Source organism: Macrobrachium rosenbergii, chromosome 2 (assembly GCF_040412425.1).
Source record: "Macrobrachium rosenbergii isolate ZJJX-2024 chromosome 2, ASM4041242v1, whole genome shotgun sequence".
Lineage (NCBI taxonomy): Eukaryota > Metazoa > Arthropoda > Malacostraca > Decapoda > Palaemonidae > Macrobrachium > Macrobrachium rosenbergii.
This window is the reverse complement of record NC_089742.1, coordinates 21771-42500: the sequence shown is the minus strand read 5'-3', so window position 1 is coordinate 42500 and position 20730 is coordinate 21771. Positions and strand designations below refer to the sequence as shown.

Here is a 20730-nt window from a genome sequence, read left to right as displayed (position 1 = left end):
TAGCTTATGTGATTGTAAATATATTCAAGACGATTTAGTATAACAAAATGGAAATGAAAGTAGATAAGAAAATAAATAAAAAAATGGACTATGCTTGTTGGAACAGATTTTGCAAATAATTATCTCATCTTTAGACCTTGTAAAACATATATCCAGCTCAACCGTAAATTGAAAGTAATCTCTCTCTCTCTCTCTCTCTCTCTCTCTCTCTCTCTCTCTCTCTCTCTCTCTCTCTCTCAAAAGAAAAAAAAAATTGTAGGCCATGAAATTTTTGAAGCTCTAAGGCTTAAATTCCTTAACCTCTCCGAGAGACAAAATAATTCTGGAAACTTTGGAGCCTCCAAAATATTAACGAAGTTTGGAATGACTTGAGATGAATCTGCGATGAGAGGAAGTTCAGTAATTTAAACTTCGTCTCACTGACTTAGATGGACTTGGACACTTATCTTGAACGGATACGGAAATTAAAGTATTGTATTGACGATTTAAGCTTGCTTTTGGAACATGCGTAAGGTTTTATGAAAAAAATAATTAAAACGATAATAAAACTAAGTTCCAGAAATTTGAATTTATGAATGAATAGTGCATTGTTAACGAGAGTTAAACTGGAATAAGAAGATAACTCTCACCCCATTAAGTACCTGATAAAGGATGCCCGTAATTTCAAAAGTATGAAATATTATGAGAAATAAAGCAGATTTTGTTTCTTCAAAAGTTGCCTTCTTTAATTTTTCTTAATTCACATCAGCACTAAAGCAAGTAATATTTATAGTTGCTGATGCATACGAATCATGTAATTATTGTTACGCTTAGTAAACGTTTTGAGTGATTACACTTAATATCCGGGGTTAAGTTAGGAGGTGGTGTTTTTTGAAATATGAAATACATAATTATATGGACGAAAGATATATAAAGATTCATATTGTATATCAATTATTTTTCGTTATGAAAAATTTGTTGTTAAGATTTTTTATTTCTTTGTAGCCCAAATTTTTTATTCACTGTCTAAGGCCATAGGCGTTGCTACATAAGGCTGCATGGAGTCAATCAATCAGTCAATGATATCCTAAAGTGCATGTAAAAGTGTTCCTGTAAGGCATAAAAATAACTTTTAAGTGTTGAATACAACAGAAAACTGTTGAGAAAAATCGTGCTGCAAAGGAAGACGACGATTGAAGAGACCAAAATAAAGCAAGGTAGTGGAAAAACCAAAGAGAAGGGAAGAAGAAATTCGATAGAATAACAAGAGTATCACAGAATTTAGGAAGGAATGAATTCCCTTTCAAAGTTCAGGTAACTAATAAATGATAAGAAAATACAAAAATACCGGGTTGTTGATCCAGAAGGAAATGTTAGCATGCAACATGTGTGTGAATATATATATATATATATATATATATATATATATATATATATATATATATATATATATATATATATATATATATATATATATATATATAGCTATATATATATATATATATATATATGTATATATATATATATATATATATAACTATATATATATTTTGTGAGGTTTAGTACTTTGATGGGACAATTGTTTGTCGATTGTTTCCTTGGTGAGTTGTTGCCTCCTTACTTTTTTGTTTTCTTTGCGCTCTGTAGGAGTTGATGTCTGTCTCGGTGTCTTTGAGAGCGTCAGTCAGGTTTGGAATAGCAGCGATTCAGGTTCTTGACAGCATACCAGCAGCTTTGAGCATTTTCAACTGCAGGTATTCGCTAGCTGTGGCCCTCTGCAGTTGGAGGATGACATTGATGGCTGAACCGTGTCCATCAGTGTAGCAGTGTTGTCCCTGTTTGACAGCAGTCTTGCTGTTGCCTTGACTCTGCCGATCATCTGTCGTTTTTGGAGATGTTCCTGTTGGCTGTCATGGGGCGGTTGTTTTCGATGATCGTATGGCAGTGTTCAAGGGTGTTCGTCCTCTTCGACTTTTGTTTGGTCTCGACATCTGTGTAGATTTTCCGTTGTGTTTTTGTGCTGCACAAGGTTGTACTGGTATTATTTATACTGTTGTATTGGTATTAATGCTGCTTTATTATTCATGATCATGGTTGCTTAATTTATGCTATTTTTGTATTATGTTTGATGCTGATAGATCATATTGTTTATGCTGTCTGTTTTTTTTTTTTTTTGTGATGCAGCCAAAGTGTTGTTCACTTATAATGATTACTGAATGTTAATGTAATGTGATTGTCTTTCATAGAGTAACTTTGGTTTGGTTACATCAGTGTTATTTTGATTTGGAACTGACTCCTGTTATGAGGTTGATGTATTTATATTTCGTTGGACTCATTATGGTATTTAACTTTGCTGCTGGTCATCATATTTCATTTATGGTAATACTGAGTATGTAATTTGATTTATTTTGAACCAAACCTGACTCACATGTAAAAATGTATATATCTTATTATAATAAATTAGTTTAAGGTCACTTGATCGTTTAGTTCAGCTCCTTCCTCCTTTGTCTGCCTAAATTTCTGCCAGTCATTCCAGTACCGTATTTTTTTTGACTTAAGAACCTGTTGAACTGAAAATTGTACAATATATTATATATATATATATATATATATGATAATGAATATATATATATTTATGATATATATAATAACAATATATCTATGATATATATATTATTATCACTTTTGTACGTGATTCATTTATCACATTACACAGGTGGAAAAAATAAGAAACGGGATGTAGGTACAACCGGTTTAAGACTTTATTTCCAAAATTGACGAAGGACTGATACAGAGTGGGAAGTCACAAATATATATACTACAAGAACAGTACTGACGAACATACACAACTGTTAGAACCATATCCCCACTCAGGTCGGTGTCGAGGTAGGAGTAGCTTTAAAACTCATTTGGCTAAAAATCATAGACTCTCCAGGGACATTGCTGATAAACAGACCATACCCCCACCTCAGATCCACACCTGGCAGGTGTCATGGAGGCGGAGTTTGGAAACTCATTAACATTACTACTCCTGAACTGTGTTTACAAATGGATAATCCTATTTTCATACATCTCTACTGCAGACCTTAAAGTTTAAAACAATTTACAAATTTCTTTTGATATCAAAGGATCAAATTTATACATCCCTTGACTGATATTCGTATTATGGTTGTAACATTTTCTTTATAAAGCTAGATTCAATGATGTTCCTTTCAGTGCATCATTAGAATATACAATCTTTTTGCCCCTTTCCAGTTGATAGAAGATTGTTCTCAGAAGAACATGTACAAATATACCACTGTTCCCTTGGAAACACGCAGATCTCACACATTTCTATGCTGTTCAATTCTTTTTTCCAGTGCTTTCCTGGTTTGGCCAATATAAAAACTTGTCAAAAGACTTACACGGAATTTTATATACACACCCTTTAGTATTATCTGGGGAGTTCTTGATAAGTACATTTTTCATTGTTGTATTGTTCTTAAATGCAACATTAACACCAAAATTCTTAACATATATGAAAATATATTATTTCCGAGGTAGAGTGAATTGGATATTAAAGGACGTTTGTAGCTTTCTGATTGTATATGAATCATCATCGTGTGATAAATGATAAAATTCAAACCAGTGCGACAAACGCACTAACGGTCAACATGGCAGAGGTGGGGTGGATATCGTCTCCAAACGCAAAAAGGCCTGAGTTCGACGGGTGAGTTGATGGGAGATGTTATTCACCAAACCTTCTTGGTGGCCGATTTCGTTAGTGCGTCACTTGGATACCTTGTCCTGATTCCTCGTCCGTCGCTGGTCACCACTGGACTTATGGGACAGTGGACTAAATTATCAAACTAAAAAAAAAAAAAAGAAATTGTTTTAAGACGTTTGTAGCTTATTGTATAACAAGTGAAACCTGTAGATGAATGAAACATATATTATGTCTGGGTGGAGGTATAAAGGTTATTGATATTAATGGATTCACTTTGTGGCTTTCTGAGCTGTATATATATATAAAAGGTTTAATCATCAAAGGGAATTTATAACTTTATGTAAAATTAAGATCAATATTGAAATATATATATATATATATATATATATATATATATATATATATATTTTTACTATATATAATTTTTTCAATTTTATTTTATATTTATACAAAACAAAAGTTTTTTGAATTGCAATTTTATTATATATATATTATATTTATAAAAATATAAAAATATATATATATATTTATATTATATATTATATATATTATATTATATATATATAATAAAAATTTCTATTTGGATAAAAAAATCATTAAAAATACTAATATTTTTTTTTATTATTATATTATTATATATGTATATAAAAAAATACATACACATAATAATCTTATTCAGGCAACATCATACATAAATTCGTATATATATATATTTTTTATAATGTTCCCTCAGGGACTGTAAAAGCAATATTTTTACATTTATTTTTCATATTCAAATAAAAAAGTTTTTCTAAAGATGCTGTCTTGATAATATTCATGCCTTCTTCACCACCAAAGGTGGAAGGTTTCCAGTATATAGGACTACAGATTGGATTTGCAATAAGTCCTTTGACACTCCATGGACCTCCAATGTTTACCATTGTTAAGGGTGTTACTGAAGGGCCAGGGCGTTCAGCTAGTAAACCTATAAAAACAAAAAGAAACCTTTAATTTTTAGTTAATGTTTTTATTAAAATAAAAATTTTTATTAATTTCTTGATGTATATATCTAAAAATAATATTTCATCTTATATTTTTTGTAAAATAAAGTAAAAAAGTCAACTTTACCAACATAAAATTCTACAGCTTCAATGTCTCCATAAAATGATTCTAAAATTGCGGCGAGTTCTTTGTCACCAGTCATTTCTTCAAAACTGGTAAAGGGATAAAGATCAAATTTTCTTCTATAAGCATTTATACTTTGAAACCTCAATTTCCGTCCATTTTCAATAACCCTTTTTATCACTGGATAAAGTACGTGAGCGTGATATCGATTTGTTAACTGGTAAAATAAAAAAAATAAACATTTGTTATTTTATTTTATTAATTTTTTATAAAAAATATCAACCAATAAATATAAATATATATATAGTTAAAAAAATCTTCAATTTTTTTTACAGAAAAACGTTGATTAATTAATTAAAAAAAACCTACCGCTCCAGCACGATTGTTAACCATTGAATGGATAAATTCATCGAGACCTTGTTTAAAAATAGGAAGTATTTTATAAGTCATATCCGTAATGGTGTAATTGATTCCATTAATCTGTAAGGAGAGAGAGAGAGATGTTTTTTTTATATTAAAAAATATTTCATTTTATATAATAAAATTATTATTTAAATTAATTTTTTAGACTTACTTCAATTGTATCAGGAATAAGTGGATGCCAGTGATACAAGTGGTTAAATTCAACGTGAATTCTGTTATGGTATTGAAACCTTGTTCCATGAACGAGTTCTGGTTCAAAAGAAAGTTTCAATTTGTATTGGCTGAGATGTTGAACATAATCTTCAATTGTAATTTTAATCACTTCACCGGTTATAATCAAACGAGCTGTTTGATATAACCGTTCATCATTCCAGTCGGGGTGGATTTTTAAGAGTTCATCACAGACTATTATGTTCACGTACCCAAATAGTTGCGTAAACCTATCGATTGAAAATAAATGTTTTTTGTTATTTTTGATGATTATAAAAATTAAAATTTTTTCTATTTTATTGATTTTTATTATTAAAAAATTAATAAGAAAAAGTAATTGGTTATACTGAAAAAAAGAAACGCTTACAAAAAGTCCGGGAAGAAGAGCAAAAAAAGGATGTCCTAGAGCAAACTTTCTGTTTTCAGGAATTGGAATATTTGGTGGATAATTCATTGTAATATCAGGAACATCCTTTAGATATGGGGAAATTCTTCTCCGTTAATTACCTGTATGTATATAAAAATAAAATAAAAATAAATACATTATTCAAAAATATTTTACTTTTTTTACATAAAAGAAAAATACGATTTATATATGATATATGTATATAAAATATAAAAATATATAAAAATATTAAAAATAATATTTTTTTGTAATATAAAAATATATAAAAATTTTAATATATTAAAAAAATATTACATTTACCTGAGTACGCAATATTTCCATTAATCTTTGATCTTAAAGCTTGGATATATTTTCAGTTAATCCATAAATATTGGAAACATCAACGTATATAAAAATGAAATTATATTTTTTTTATTTTATCAAAAAATGTTTTATTTATATATATATATATATATATATATATATATATATATATATATATATATATATATATATATATATATATATATATATATATATATATATATATATATATAATATATATATATATATATATATATATATATATATATATATATATATATATATATATACCAACAACAATAATCAAAATGAAAATGTGATAATATATATATAAAAATGATAATAATAAAATACTTACACCACCAGTACCTTTGGTAAATTGTGGTCCTCTTTCCTGATCAGTTCTGAAAAACTGGTGAGTAAAATGCTGAGCATAGTACTGGAAAAGAACATTTGTCTCATGGGGTTCTGAAATAAATTCTTTCCTCATAAAGACTTTTTTGATCAAAAGATCAATGTCTGGAAATTTTTTGAATCCTGAAAAAAATAATAAACCCATTAATTTTGGGAAAGTTAGGAAAAAAATTTATTTATTTTGTTATATATATTTTTAATTTTATTTTATTATTAATTAATAATAAAATGTTTATCCATACAGCAAATGAAATATATATATATATATAAAAATTAATATAATGTTTATCCCCATTGGTGTTGGAAATGTTCATTACTTTTATATTAAGGGCACAATGCCTTTATCTCCCATTGGTGTTGACAAACGTTCAGTAGTATAACTATGGTCACTTTCATAAGCTGGTGGGGAGTCTATCATATCATTACGAGCTGTTAAAAAAAATTACACGAGCAGTTTTTTTTATATATATTATCCAAAAAGTTTTTTCAAAAAATTTCATTACAAAATTAAATAAACTTACATAAATATATATATGTTATCAACCATTTATGAATAAATGGAATCCCATTTAGTATAGTCCACAACCAATCATTGGATGTAAGAAAAATATGAAGTATAATCTGGATTAATAATTTTGTTTAAACCAAATCCTATAAGGAAATGTATCCTATAGAAAAAACATTTTAATTTTATATAATATATAAAATATATAATATAATAATAATAACAACAATATATATAATATAATAAAATTATAATAAAACATGAATTTATCTATCGCATTTTTAATATTTACGTATTTCACAATGGTTTCCATAATATTCAGTTCCAGTGCAATCACAAGTGTAATGGTTTTCCGGGCTAGCTATACAAACACCTTGATGTTTGCACGGATAACCGCAACAGGGATCATAATCTAGAATAAATTTTCTATTTATTTTATATGTATGTATAAAATATAAATAAATATATATGCTACATAAAAGTTTATTATTATATTATATACATATATATATGATATATATTATATACTATATATATATATATATATATATATATATATATATATATATATATATATACATATATATAACAAAAATAAAAATGAGGTTTTTACTTACCACGAGTGATTATTATTCGGGGTTGTGTTTCTGTAACTAAAGATGACTTCATGAATAGGTAAGAAGTCATTAAAATAATACCGGCGAATCCAAATACTAGATTGTTGGACGATAATAAAATTCTGGATGATGATGACATTCTTCCAACTGTTGTTAAACGACATATTTTTTCAAACCTTATATTATACATATATATATATAAAAATTATTTTATTATAGTGTAAAGTGTAAAAAAAGTGTGTGTGTGTATATATTACAAGTTTTACTACATCGTTTGGATCAACTCACGTAAGTATTTTGTTTATCATTTGTATTAGTTATTATTTTTTATTTAATAATATATTTCTTTTTTATAATTTTTTCATATATATATATATAGTCTTTTTTTATTTTTCTTTTCATTTTAAAATATTTCCTCATCAGAAAAATTGTAAATATAGGGTGTTTGTGTTATGTCGTCGTTATTATTATTATTATCAATTTGCTGGGACGGTAAAAAATTCTGACATTTACAAGTTTTATGTTGAACAAAATTTAACGTCATAATAAAAATTCGTTTCTCGATAAATGAATTGATACGTAGTTGCGTTTCGTATTTTTCTTCTTCATCAACGATACAATAAAACCCGTATTTGATACAGGGACTTAAATAATCATTGCAGCGCATCACTTTTAATGGTTGCCCAATCCAAGTTCCTCCCCTCTGTTAGGTTCCTTCATTTATTTGGTGAGAGGGCTCAAACCCTGAATTTTCTTCTTCGTTCTTGAAATGCAATAAGAGCCAGGCCCTGACAATCACCTTACAAACCTTTACCATTTAAATGGCGTGGATATTTTCACTTAAAATTATAAAAATTTCTTGGACCTGGTAAATAGGAAAAGGTATCATAGCTGGGATTGGGTTTTATATCCGAAGCTAAATAGTGAGAACCAATGGCAGGACCATCAACTGCCCGATAATGTTCGGACCTGAGTTTTCAGGCGGAACTATTCTACGGGACTGGACCACGGATTCCAGGGGGTCTAGTTCTGGGAATAGGACTCTCGGCATTCTGTCCGGTTTGCCCATAATGTGATTAAAAATGGGGATGATTGTATTCTTAGTAATGCTCTCAGTCCTATCAAGCAGGTTGGCTTACACTTGAGCCAATCTAATCATGTTACTGCATCCCCTTTGGGGTAGGGTAGGGATGCGGACATTTGGGAGTCGGTTCTCACTTGTGCCATTAGTGGAGGAATGAACTCCATGAAAGGCTGATGATATCATTTAAGGTTTTTTAGGTTTAATTTTTTTTTTTTTTTTTTTTCCTCCATCAAATCTTTATGGTAAGTGAAATTAAAGATTCAGTACCCTGGGCCCATTGATGGTAGTGACTCGGCACAGATGACGACCACTGGAACCTCCTGTAACAACCTTTCCTTGGAAAAAACAAACAAGAATCCAAATGTAATCACACTGGACCTTATACTCCAGTACCAATAAATCAAAAAAAGTAAATATCGTCTTGACCCAACCTTGACTCACTTCGACTCTCTCTTTGGGAGTGGAAGTTGGTCAAGGTTTCTAACCATGGAAGCTGACCAAAATATTTCAGCCCTAAAACTAGAAAATTTTTTATTGAATAGACATCCAACGACAGATATGTGATTTGTTTAGACAAGGTAAACAGGAAAAAACTTGGCTTATAGAAGCCACAACAAAAGTCAGTCCGAGGAATTATTTGTCTTTGAAAAAAATAGACAATATTAACATAAAAGTAAAAACACGAAACTATGAACAGTATTCAGGGTACCATTGTACTTCCTGAAAACAATAACGAACCAGTCGATAAGAAAATGCTATTGAACTCTCTCAAAAAAGATACCCAAAGGCCCAAGATTGTGAGGTATATGCTGTACCAAGTAAAAAAAGCAATAGACAAACGTTAAAAATAACAAAAATAAAATTTGAGGGTGAAGATCTACCTCAAGAAATAAAAATTTTGGGCAGAAATAGAGAGTTAAGACCTTATGTCCCAGAGCCACTGCAGTGTCAAAATTGCAGTAAGTATGGGCACACAAGGAAAAATTATTGAAATGAACCGGTAGGTGCTTATTGTGGATCTACTGAACATACCACACAGTGGAAGTGCAGTGACCCTAAGTGTGTAAACTGTGGGCAGAATCATCATGCAAGATCCAAAGAATGCATGTATTATATATACAATACGGAATTAAAAATACTACAAGAACGAACAGGGATGTCTATAAGAGAGGCTAAATTAGAATTAAAAAGTGAGAGGAATTCAGGATCCGTCTAAGAAACAGTTCATATTCTTCAATAACAAGAGCAAAAAATGAAGCAAAAACGGAAACAGATAGAAGTAACAAAGCACAGAAAAGTAAATCTCAAGAAAAAATTAATAATTTAGAAATAAAAATAAAATGGTAAAGAATAAAGAAACAGGTACAAATGAGATGGATAATATTTTATCCAATTCATTTGAAATATTAATGCAAATAGAAACAGGAGGATGCTGCTACTAAAGTAACAGAAGAGGGTAGTGATAGACTGGAAATTAAAGATTAAAAAACAGGCCTTTGGAGAGAACACCACCCAAAACGAAGAAACCAATTATTATTAGAGAAACATCAGTTAAACCAAAGATAAAGGAGACGAAAAAGGAACAAAAACAAAAACAAGCTAAGAATATACCTTTATCTCCTAAAATAATAATAAAACCTATGAAGGCAAATGTCGAAACACTGAAGAAGTGAAAGAGAATCATACCATAGATGATAATGATTATGTCAAAGGAGAAGAGATTACTCCTTCTCCAGTAATTGGTACAAGAGCAAATGAAAAAAGAAATACACATGATAATACTTGTGGATGTAATGATTGTTTCATTGAATTATGCAATAACAAAAAAAGCATAACAAAAGATGGTTTAACAAACATTATAAGAAATTTTATGAAATATAGAAAAAGAAAAACACAGATTTGAGTAACCATAAAAAAGGGTGCATGTGCATTGAACACTTAGTCTATTATAAGGAAAAACAGATGAATGTCGTGAGTAAATTATTAGAAAAATTCCAAATTGATAATACAAAAAAAGAGAGTAAAACCCGACCGTTATAAAAAATATTTTCAATAGTTATATTATACAATGGAACGTAAATGGTCTACAGACCAGATTACACCTAGGAGAAATACAACGGTTATTAAAAAAATATGAACCAATGATATTATGTTTGCAACATGTCAACAAAACAATATTAACAATAGGTAAATATACCTTAGCATCTTCATCTAGAGAGGAAGAAGGAAATTTAGGAACTGCTATATATGTACATAACAAAGTATGTTATGACAAAGTACCTGTAAACTTTACTGATTTGCAAATATCGAGTATTAGAATACGAATAAAAAAACGATAATTATGTAATTCATAATTTGTACAATCAACCTAATAAAAATTATGACGTTGACAAACTCAAAGAATTACTTAATAATACCAAGGAACCAACATTAATAGTAGGTGATTTTAATGCCCACAACCCAATGTGGGACTGTAATTGTACAGAATCAAATAGAGCAGGAAATAAAATAGAAGAATTCATAGATTCCTATGACATGTGCTGTATAAATGATAACGAAATCAGCACATATTTTCTAAAACACATGGAACATATTCCTCAATCGACCTAACTCTATGTACAACAAACATAGTAGACAGATTGGACTGGAATACAGTTGACGACTTGCATACAAGTGATCATTTCCCAATATTAATTTCTTTATTACAAAATAACCCCACCAAACATGCCCCTCGATATAACATTTATAAAGCAGATTGGGAACAATATGAATTCCACACTAGGAATATCCCACCATTTGAATATTTGAAAGACCATAATGAAACTAATAAATTTCTTGTTGATTTCATTACAAATGCTGCTGATAAAGCAATACCAAAATCCAAATCTCATCCAACAAAACACAAAGTCCCATGGTGGTCTGAAAAACTAACAGAATTAATAAAACTAAAACACCAGATTGGAAGACGACTAAATAATTTGAATAGAAAATTCAGTAAATTAAACAAAACTTTGCCGATATTAGTAGGAACCCTTACAAAAACTGACTATATTATTATTAGAAATTGATACATTAAAACCTCTTTATAATAAAATATCTGCAAAGTTTAAAAGAAAAGTAATTCAAGGAAGAATCATTTCATGGAAAAAATATGTATCAGATCTCTCTAAAAATACTCCCATACAAAAATATGGGAAAAATTCAGGAAAATAAATGGTACCCATGTTAAACCACCTAGACATGCCATAATAAAAGATGGGAAAAGAATACTTGATCCTAAAGAAATTAGTAATGTAATAGGTGAAAATTTAGCAAAAGTAAGTAGCAACAAAAATTTAGATGAGCATTTCCGCACAAAGAAAAATAATATAGAATTAATAACAATAAATTTTGAAACAGTAGAAGATATATATTATAATAGAAAATTTAGTATGGAAGAGTTAGAATTTGCTCTGTTGAACAGCAATAAATCTGCCCTGGAGGTGACAATATTTGTTTTGAAATGATATGCCATTTAGCACCTTTGGCAAAGACATACTTGTTAGAGTTTTATAACCACTTATGGCTTAGAAATTTATTTCCTGATGAATGGCGTAAAGCTATAATTATTCCAATCCCCAAACCTGGAAAAGATCCCAGTAATGTAAATAATTACAGACCAATTTCTTTAACAAGTTGTTTGTGCAAATTACTAGAGAAATGGTAAATGCTCGACTAACATGGCACATTTGAGAAAAATAAAATTTTAACTCCCACTCAGTTTGGGTCACAATGTAACAGATCTACATTAGATTCTCTATGTAACTTAGAAGACCATATACGCCGAGGTTTTGAACGAAAAACAAATTACTGTAGCTGTCTTTTTGACATTGAAAAAGCATATGATACTACATGGAGGTATGCTATATTAAAAACTTTACAAAACAACAACATCTGTGGACATTTACCTAGGTTTATACAAAACTTTTTGACAAATCGCAGTTTTCAGGTGAGAATAGATGATGTTCTGTCTAGAACATTTCCTCTAGAAAATGGTGTTCCACAGGGAAGCGTCCTTAGTGGCACACTGTTTACTTTAGCAATTAATGATATCAGTAAAAATCTACCTACTGGTATTAAAAGTAACCTGTATATGGATGATTTTGCCATATATTATTCAGCATCTCGAATAAAACATGCAGAACGAATCATTAACAAAAGCATAGTAAAAATAGATGAATGGGCTTTATCTGTAGGCTTTAAATTTTCCATAGATAAAACCCAAGCAATCATGTTTTATAAAAACAAAAAATGGAAAAAAGGAGAAGAAATAGACATAAAAATCAGAAACCATAGTATACCAATTGGCCAAACAGCAAAATTTTTAGGATTAGTATTTGATACTCACATGAACTGGAAAGCCCACATAACATACATGAAATCAAAATGTAAAAGAGCATTAAACCTAATTAAAAAACTATCGAACACTACTTGGGGAGCCGATAGACATACCCTTACTTTATTGTATAAAGCAACAGTGCTGTCTATCGTTGATTATGGAAGTGAAATATATGGCTCGGCATCAGATGCAGTGCTGAAAACGGTAGACCCAATTCATAATGAGGGTCTTAGAATATGTTCAGGAGCTTTTCGATCATCACCAACATCATCTTTACAAGTTGAATGTGGTGAACTACCTCTGTCTCTCCATAGAGAGCTAGTAACGATGAAGAGTGCTCTGAGAATTCAGACAAATGATTCTCCAACCAAAAATTATTTGGATTAAGAGATGTGTTTATAAACAATCATCCACCTTCTTTCCCAATTAGGGCTAGAAGATTGTTTGAGTCGCTAAATATGTATATACAATTACCTGTAATGTTAAAATTGCCTCCTCCTTGGACAATGAATAAAATGAAAATTTGTACACACTTGAAATATTTATCAAAAATCATTCATATACTCCAGAATACCAAAGACAACATGCAGTAGAGCATATAATCCGAAAAGGTCCACATTACGCAATATACACAGACGGATCTAAATCACAATACGGAGTGGGATATGCTGCAGTATCCCAAAACAAAACGTATCAGTTCTCTTTCCCAGACAAAGCCTCTGTATATACAGCTGAGTTATGTGCAATAGTATCAGCCATAAAAATAATTAGAGAAGTCTCATATAATAATTTTGTCATTTATAGCGACTCAGAAGTGCTATAGAAGCTATTCAAAGCTATAATCCCAAAAATAATATTGTACAACATATAAAAATCTCACTCCATAAATTGTATAATAAGGGAAAAAATATTGAAATATGTTGGATCCCTGCCCATGTAGGGATTAAGGGAAATGAAGAGGCTGATAAAGCAGCTAAAGAAGCGGTCCACATGACAAGAACAAATGTAGACATCCCTCTCAGTGACTATACAAAATATATAAAAACAGTCATTGTAAAAAAATGGCAAAATATATGGAACGAAGAACCTGAAAATAATAAATTAAAACAGATAAAATCCAGTGTTGGCAAATGGAGTTCGTCATATCAAAGAGAGACAAGCACAAGTAATTCTGACACGTCTTCGAATAGGCCATACTCGTTTGACACATGGACACTAATGAACAGTCCATGTGGCCCTCTTCCCAAATGCCCAGATTGTAATGTGCTGATAACAGTTAAGCATATACTGTGTGAATGTCCAAAATATAACCTGCAGCGATTATCAAATTTTGAAATAGACCGATAGAAGAAATTTTGTCAGAATCTTCAACGTTCTCAATAGCACCCATTTTAATGTTCATGAGAAGCTGCAAATTAATTGGAAAAATATAAGAAAAAAAACAATCAATCAGTAATGAATTTTAAAACAAGTAAATTTTATGATTTTACTTAATTTATTTTAAATTTTAATATACCTTTTTAGTGAGTATGTATGGGAGCATGAGTTTAAATGTATTTATTGTGTGAGTGTGTTCCAGTATGAAAGCGTATGCCTTTTTACAGCTTTTAATTTCATTTTCATTTTCGTTTATCACCATTGACAAGTGACCTATTAGGTCCCAGTGCTAGGCTTCTAGCCTAGACTTGTCATTCCATCCTAATCCTTCATATAGCCCTATGAGAGCTGATGGTCAGCTCAGTGGTCTGGTTAAACTATTTTAATAATAATAATAATAACAATCCAAGTTCCAGGTATTGTACCTTCCAAGTATTTATTTAAATATAATCGAATTTGTTTCCAAGGTATATATATTGCGTGAGGCTGGCATAAACTATTATTATCGTTGTTATCATCAACTATTGTTGGTGTAGGTTGAATAATTTTTTCATAATAATTATTATCATCATCATCATTACTTTTATTGTTTTTAATTATTAATAATGAAGATAAATTTGTCAGTGGTGGTATTGTTGAAGAAATTGTTTATTATTATTATTATTATTTTTGAGTTTAGTAACAATAATAGTAGAATACATATCCCCGTTTTCTCGAGGAGCGGCGGTGGTGGTATTGTTGTTGTTGTTATTATTATTATTTTCTTTAATTAACAGAGCGGCCCGGGTGGTATGGTTGCTGTTATTATTATTATCATTATTTTCTTTGATTAACAAACTATATATAGTAATAGCGGTAAAACCAATTATTACGCAAATACTAAAACAAAAAATGCCGATAATTTGCACCTTGTTCATACGTCCAAATCGCCTTTTTATTCCCAACAGTGGTGTTGTTGTTGTTGATGATAATGATTGACGCCACTCTTGTTGTTGTTGTTGTTCTTCTTCTTCTTCTTCCATTTTTAAAATTTGTTCGTTGTCGTTATTCCTTAATTTCCTTTTCCTCACTATTGATGCACGTAACATATTTTATTATTTATATAATAAATATTCACCTCTCGTATATATATTTTTTTTATATTATTATTTTATTTTTATTTTTATTATATAAATTGATTTTTTAATATATTTTTTCATTATTAAAATTTTATTCTTTAAAAAATTTCTAAATATATAAATATTAAAAATAATAATGATAAAAGGTTTAAAAAAAATTTTTTATAAAATTTTATTTATTCATATTAATTAAAATATATAATCAATCATCGGGATCTCGTATTTTCAAAACTACTGGGTAAAGCCAAGCGAACAAAAAACAAAACAAGAAAATATAGGCTTTTGTATTATTTATTGTAGCAAATGCCAATAAAATACACATGATGAGAAAGGCGATGATACAACACGCGTGATAAAAACTCAAGACTTAAAATTCCATTTTAAATTACTAAAAATGCTACCAAAATATTATTATCTCATTATAATATTGTTCATCATCATTTTTTCTGAATCTAGTTATATAGATATCATCACCACCACCACATATTTTATATATGTTAATTAAAATATAAAATGCTTTATATATATTTAATTAATTATTGTTATTAAAAGTTCGAATTTTATGTTCAAAATAAATATAAAATTTATCACTTTCAAATGAACAATCAATTTTATGATAATTTTTTAGATATATTTTTGCTATATTCCCTACACATTTTATACTTTTTTTTAAAAATTTATATAAAAATATATAAAAATTATCAGTAGAATAAAAAAATTTTGACAATTCTTTTACTGTATTTTCATCTCGAAAAACATTTTGTTTAAATGATTCCCCCATATTTTGTCTATGTCTATAATAAGGAGAAGAAGAATTTGTTGTTGGCCTTTTTCGAAGAGAAAAATTTTGTTTTCGCCGACAATTTTTTAAACCTCTATTATTTTTATTTAATAATAAAGGAATAATATACAAAGCAAATAAATCAATAATTTCAGTTATATCTCCATTTGAAATATTAATTGATGATAATATCACCATTAAAAAGTAATTTATAATATCTTTATTTAAAATTATTCCCATTTTTTTTTATATTTTTAATATGTTTTTTCATTTTTTGATACATGACTTTTTAATATTATCTATTTCTTCTTGTTGCATTTATATCTTTTTTTAATTAATTAAGAAAAAAATAGGAGGGTGTGATATATAAAAGGGGGTGAACAATAACTGCAATAGCACAGTATATAGTAGTAGTAGTAAAATAATAGTCTACGATGAATACTAACAGTGATACTAATAAATTATTCTTAAAAATATTTGAAAATTTAGATCATGATGATGATGATAATGCAATATTGGGTAAAGAATGTTTATTTAATATATTTAAAATATTAATATCAGCGGCAAAGGGTGAAACTTTGGATAAATTAAATCAACAGTACAAAAATGTAAAATGCAATAATTAATGATACTTCATCAATAAAATCATTATCACCACCACCTTTTGAACAAAAATTTTTATTATTTTTTATTTCCGAACCAGAATTTAATTATATTAGTAAAGAATTTAAAAATTACGTTAATGAAATAATGCGCTTAAATAATGTGACTTTTGACATTATAAAAAAGCCAGAAACTGAAGAAGAATTATCTAAACCCCTGAACATGATGAATAATTTAACAATTAATGATTTTATAACAAAAGAAGAAATTTTGAAATCATCAATGAAATATATAATTTGTTCTAAAACTGTAATGACAGGGAAATGGAGACATCCGTTTTTAGTAACAAATACTAAAAACAAAACATTTTACATTTCCGACAATGAAGAAAAACAAATTCCTATGATGAAAACGGAACATACTATCATAAAAACATTCAAAAATAAATTTGGAGATTTATCGTGTAACGTTTATCGATTTCCATATAAAAATGCTCATAAATGTTCCATGTTTGTAATTTTACCAGATAAAATATCCACAGCTGACGAATTAAATAAAAATATTATTGTTAATATGAATGATATTATAAAAATTATGAATGAAGAAGGTAAAGAACATGTATTTGATGAAATTTATATGCCCAAGTTTAGTTTAGAAAAAGAATACAATTTAAATGCTATATTATTAGATAATGATAATATACCTGAATTGAGTTGTTTATTAAATCCACCAGTAAATTATAAGGGAATTTTTGATGAAAAATATAGTTTTGGTATAATGGAATGTATATACTTAAAAAACAATATAAAGATTGACAATAACGAAGAGGGAACGAAAATTATAACTACGGGATTGTGTTGTATGACAGATGGTTTTTCAGAAGCACGAGAGATTATTAATTTAAATAAACCATTCGTTTTTTGTATATGTGATGAAGTTAATAATAAGATTTTATATTTAGGTACATTTATACATCCTAAATAAAAATAAATTTATTTATGTACTAAAAATATATATAGTGTATATATATAATAATATTAATAAATAAATAAAAAAATATTATTTTTTATATATATTTTTTCCTATAAAAATGTGCAACATTATTTCTAATTAATAGAGTCATCATGGCTGTAACGGAACGCAATAGTAATCTTAATGATTTATTTTTAAATATTTTTTCAGAACTTAAAATTTATAATGTTTTAGATAGTCAAAGTCTTTTTAATTTAATAAAGTCGGTGATTTTAGCCGTTAGTAATAATGAAACGAAATTTCAACAAAATTATAAATCAGAAAATAAAATAATAACAAATTTACTTGATAGCCATGCATCTAATTTTTATAAACACATTGTTGTAATATTTATACCTAAAAACATATATAATAATAATTACAAAGAAATTAATATAAATTTTATAGATAGAATTGAAAAAAAACTTGGTGAAAATGTAATTTTTTATATTCTTTATAAACCAGAAAATAATGATGATTTAAACGGAATAAACGATTGGGTTGAAAAAAAGGGATGGAAAGAGGATGGTAATGATAAATTTATAACAAAAACTTTTAATGATGCTAAATACTTATTTTATGCTAAATCAAAGTTTAATAATACGTGGCATTATAAATTTAGGGAAAAAGATACTAAAAATGAATTATTTTACTGTTCCAACGATAAAATAATTACTATTCCAATGATGAATTATTATGGATATTTCAAAATTAAGTGTATGGAAATTACATATGGAAAGTTAAATTGTAGCATATATCGAATACCTTATGAAAAAAAAGATAGTAGTATGTTTATTATTCTTCCCAATGAAACAGTTACATTGGAAAAATTAACAAGAAATATACTTTCCAAGGAAAAAAAATATATTTCTCAAATCATATCACAGATGAATTTAAAAGGAAAATATAAGATGTTTGGTCGCATTCAAATGCCCAAATTTGAGTATAAAACAAAATATAAATTAAATGATGTATTTAAAAACATACCAGAATTAAATGCATTAGTAAAAACACCAATGTATCTTAATATATTTAATGATGATGATGATCAAAGAAATGTAATAGAGGAGGTGGATTATGAAACAACCGTTTATATTAAAAATGATGAAATGGGAACGAAGGTGGATTCTATATCAGATTGTATAATGGTGGATGGTCCAATGTCCGAAATTATAATTAATAAACCATTTATATATTGTATTTGCGATGAAAAAGAAAATAAAATTTTGTGTATTGACACATTTACAAACCGTAAAAAATAAATTATTAAAAAATATGAGTGTAAAAAATGATAATAATAATAACAGTTTTCTCGATATTCGTCACCTCCCCTCATACGCTTCAATGGCGTCTATAAATTTGAATACTTTATATACTCATAATGATGAAATTCCAGAAACTCTACCAGAAATAGAATTGGATCGCATTCAAAATGAATCTTTTCCGCCAGATATATGGAATGAAATTATACTAACAATAAATAATTTATTAAATTCTCTTCCTGAATTTCCTTCACCACCTTTTATGAATATATCAATAATAAATGATAAGAATAAAATGGTTAATCAAGAAATGCAATTAATTTTAACAAAATATGGATTAATATCAGAAAATAATAATAATAATAATAACAACATATCAAAAAGAAATGAAGAAAATAATAATAATATGATGATGAAGAATGATAATAATGGTGATAATAGTTTATTTTTACATGAACTTCAACAATTATTGAATAAATATAATAATAATAGTAATAATAATTTACTTTTACATGAACTTCAACAATTAATAAATAAAAAAAATAACTATAATTAATTATTTTTATTTTTTATATTATATATATTTATATATATATTATAAAATTGAAAACTGAAAATTTTTTATATTATAATGTCAAAAAAAATATTTAGTCTCCAAGAAATCGTTTTATTACCAAATTGTGAAAAGGAAATAAATTTGAATGAAAAATCATCATCATCATCATTCAATAAAAAAGCTACATATTTTAACATAACTAAATCATTAGCTCAAAAATCTGTTAGAATAAAAGACGTTGCAAATAAGTTAATTTTGATAAATAATTCTAAAAATGTTGTTGTGATTAAAAAAATGAACTTTTAGCCATTAAAAGATTAAATGAAACTATATGTCCTGATTTAATATTATTAATAGAAAATAATAATAATTTATGTCATAATGAAAGGGGAGAGGAAAATAAAAGAGGAAACAATGGTTTTGGTTCTACTGGTATGTAACTAAAAAATGGATTTTATAATAAAATATTGTATAATTTGTAAAAACTTTTTTTATTATGATTATTATGATTCAAATAATTGTCCGCGATGTTCTTCTTTTTATAAACGTATTTATATAAATCTTACAAAAAAAAATTATGATTTTTCATCCCTCAATCACATTATTTATTTCCACTTATAATAGAAGAGAATAATTTTAATCAAGAAAAAAACTTTATTTTACGTGGTTGTTATAATAATAACATAATTAAAATATCTAATTTTTATATAATTTTATAATTTGTATTTTTTATATTATTATTATATATATCAAAAGCTGTTTTAAAATTATAATTATTATAAAAAGCATGATTATTAAAAAAATAATTTTGAGACTTTTTCATTAAAAAATCAATTATAACTTTATTGGGTGTATCATCATTATCATAATATTTCCTTTTTAATATTTCGTAC

The 20730-nt window shown here is 27.6% G+C and overlaps 2 pseudogenes; both read right to left on the bottom strand.

Moving 5' to 3' along the window:
* The window catches only part of LOC136849294 (prostaglandin G/H synthase 2-like), a 114084-nt pseudogene extending 111111 nt beyond the window's left edge, over positions 1-2973 (bottom strand).
* A 1428-nt stretch (positions 2974-4401) lies between these two features.
* Positions 4402-8358, bottom strand: LOC136849451 (prostaglandin G/H synthase 2-like; annotated as a pseudogene).
* Between the last annotated feature and the right edge of the window lie 12372 nt (positions 8359-20730).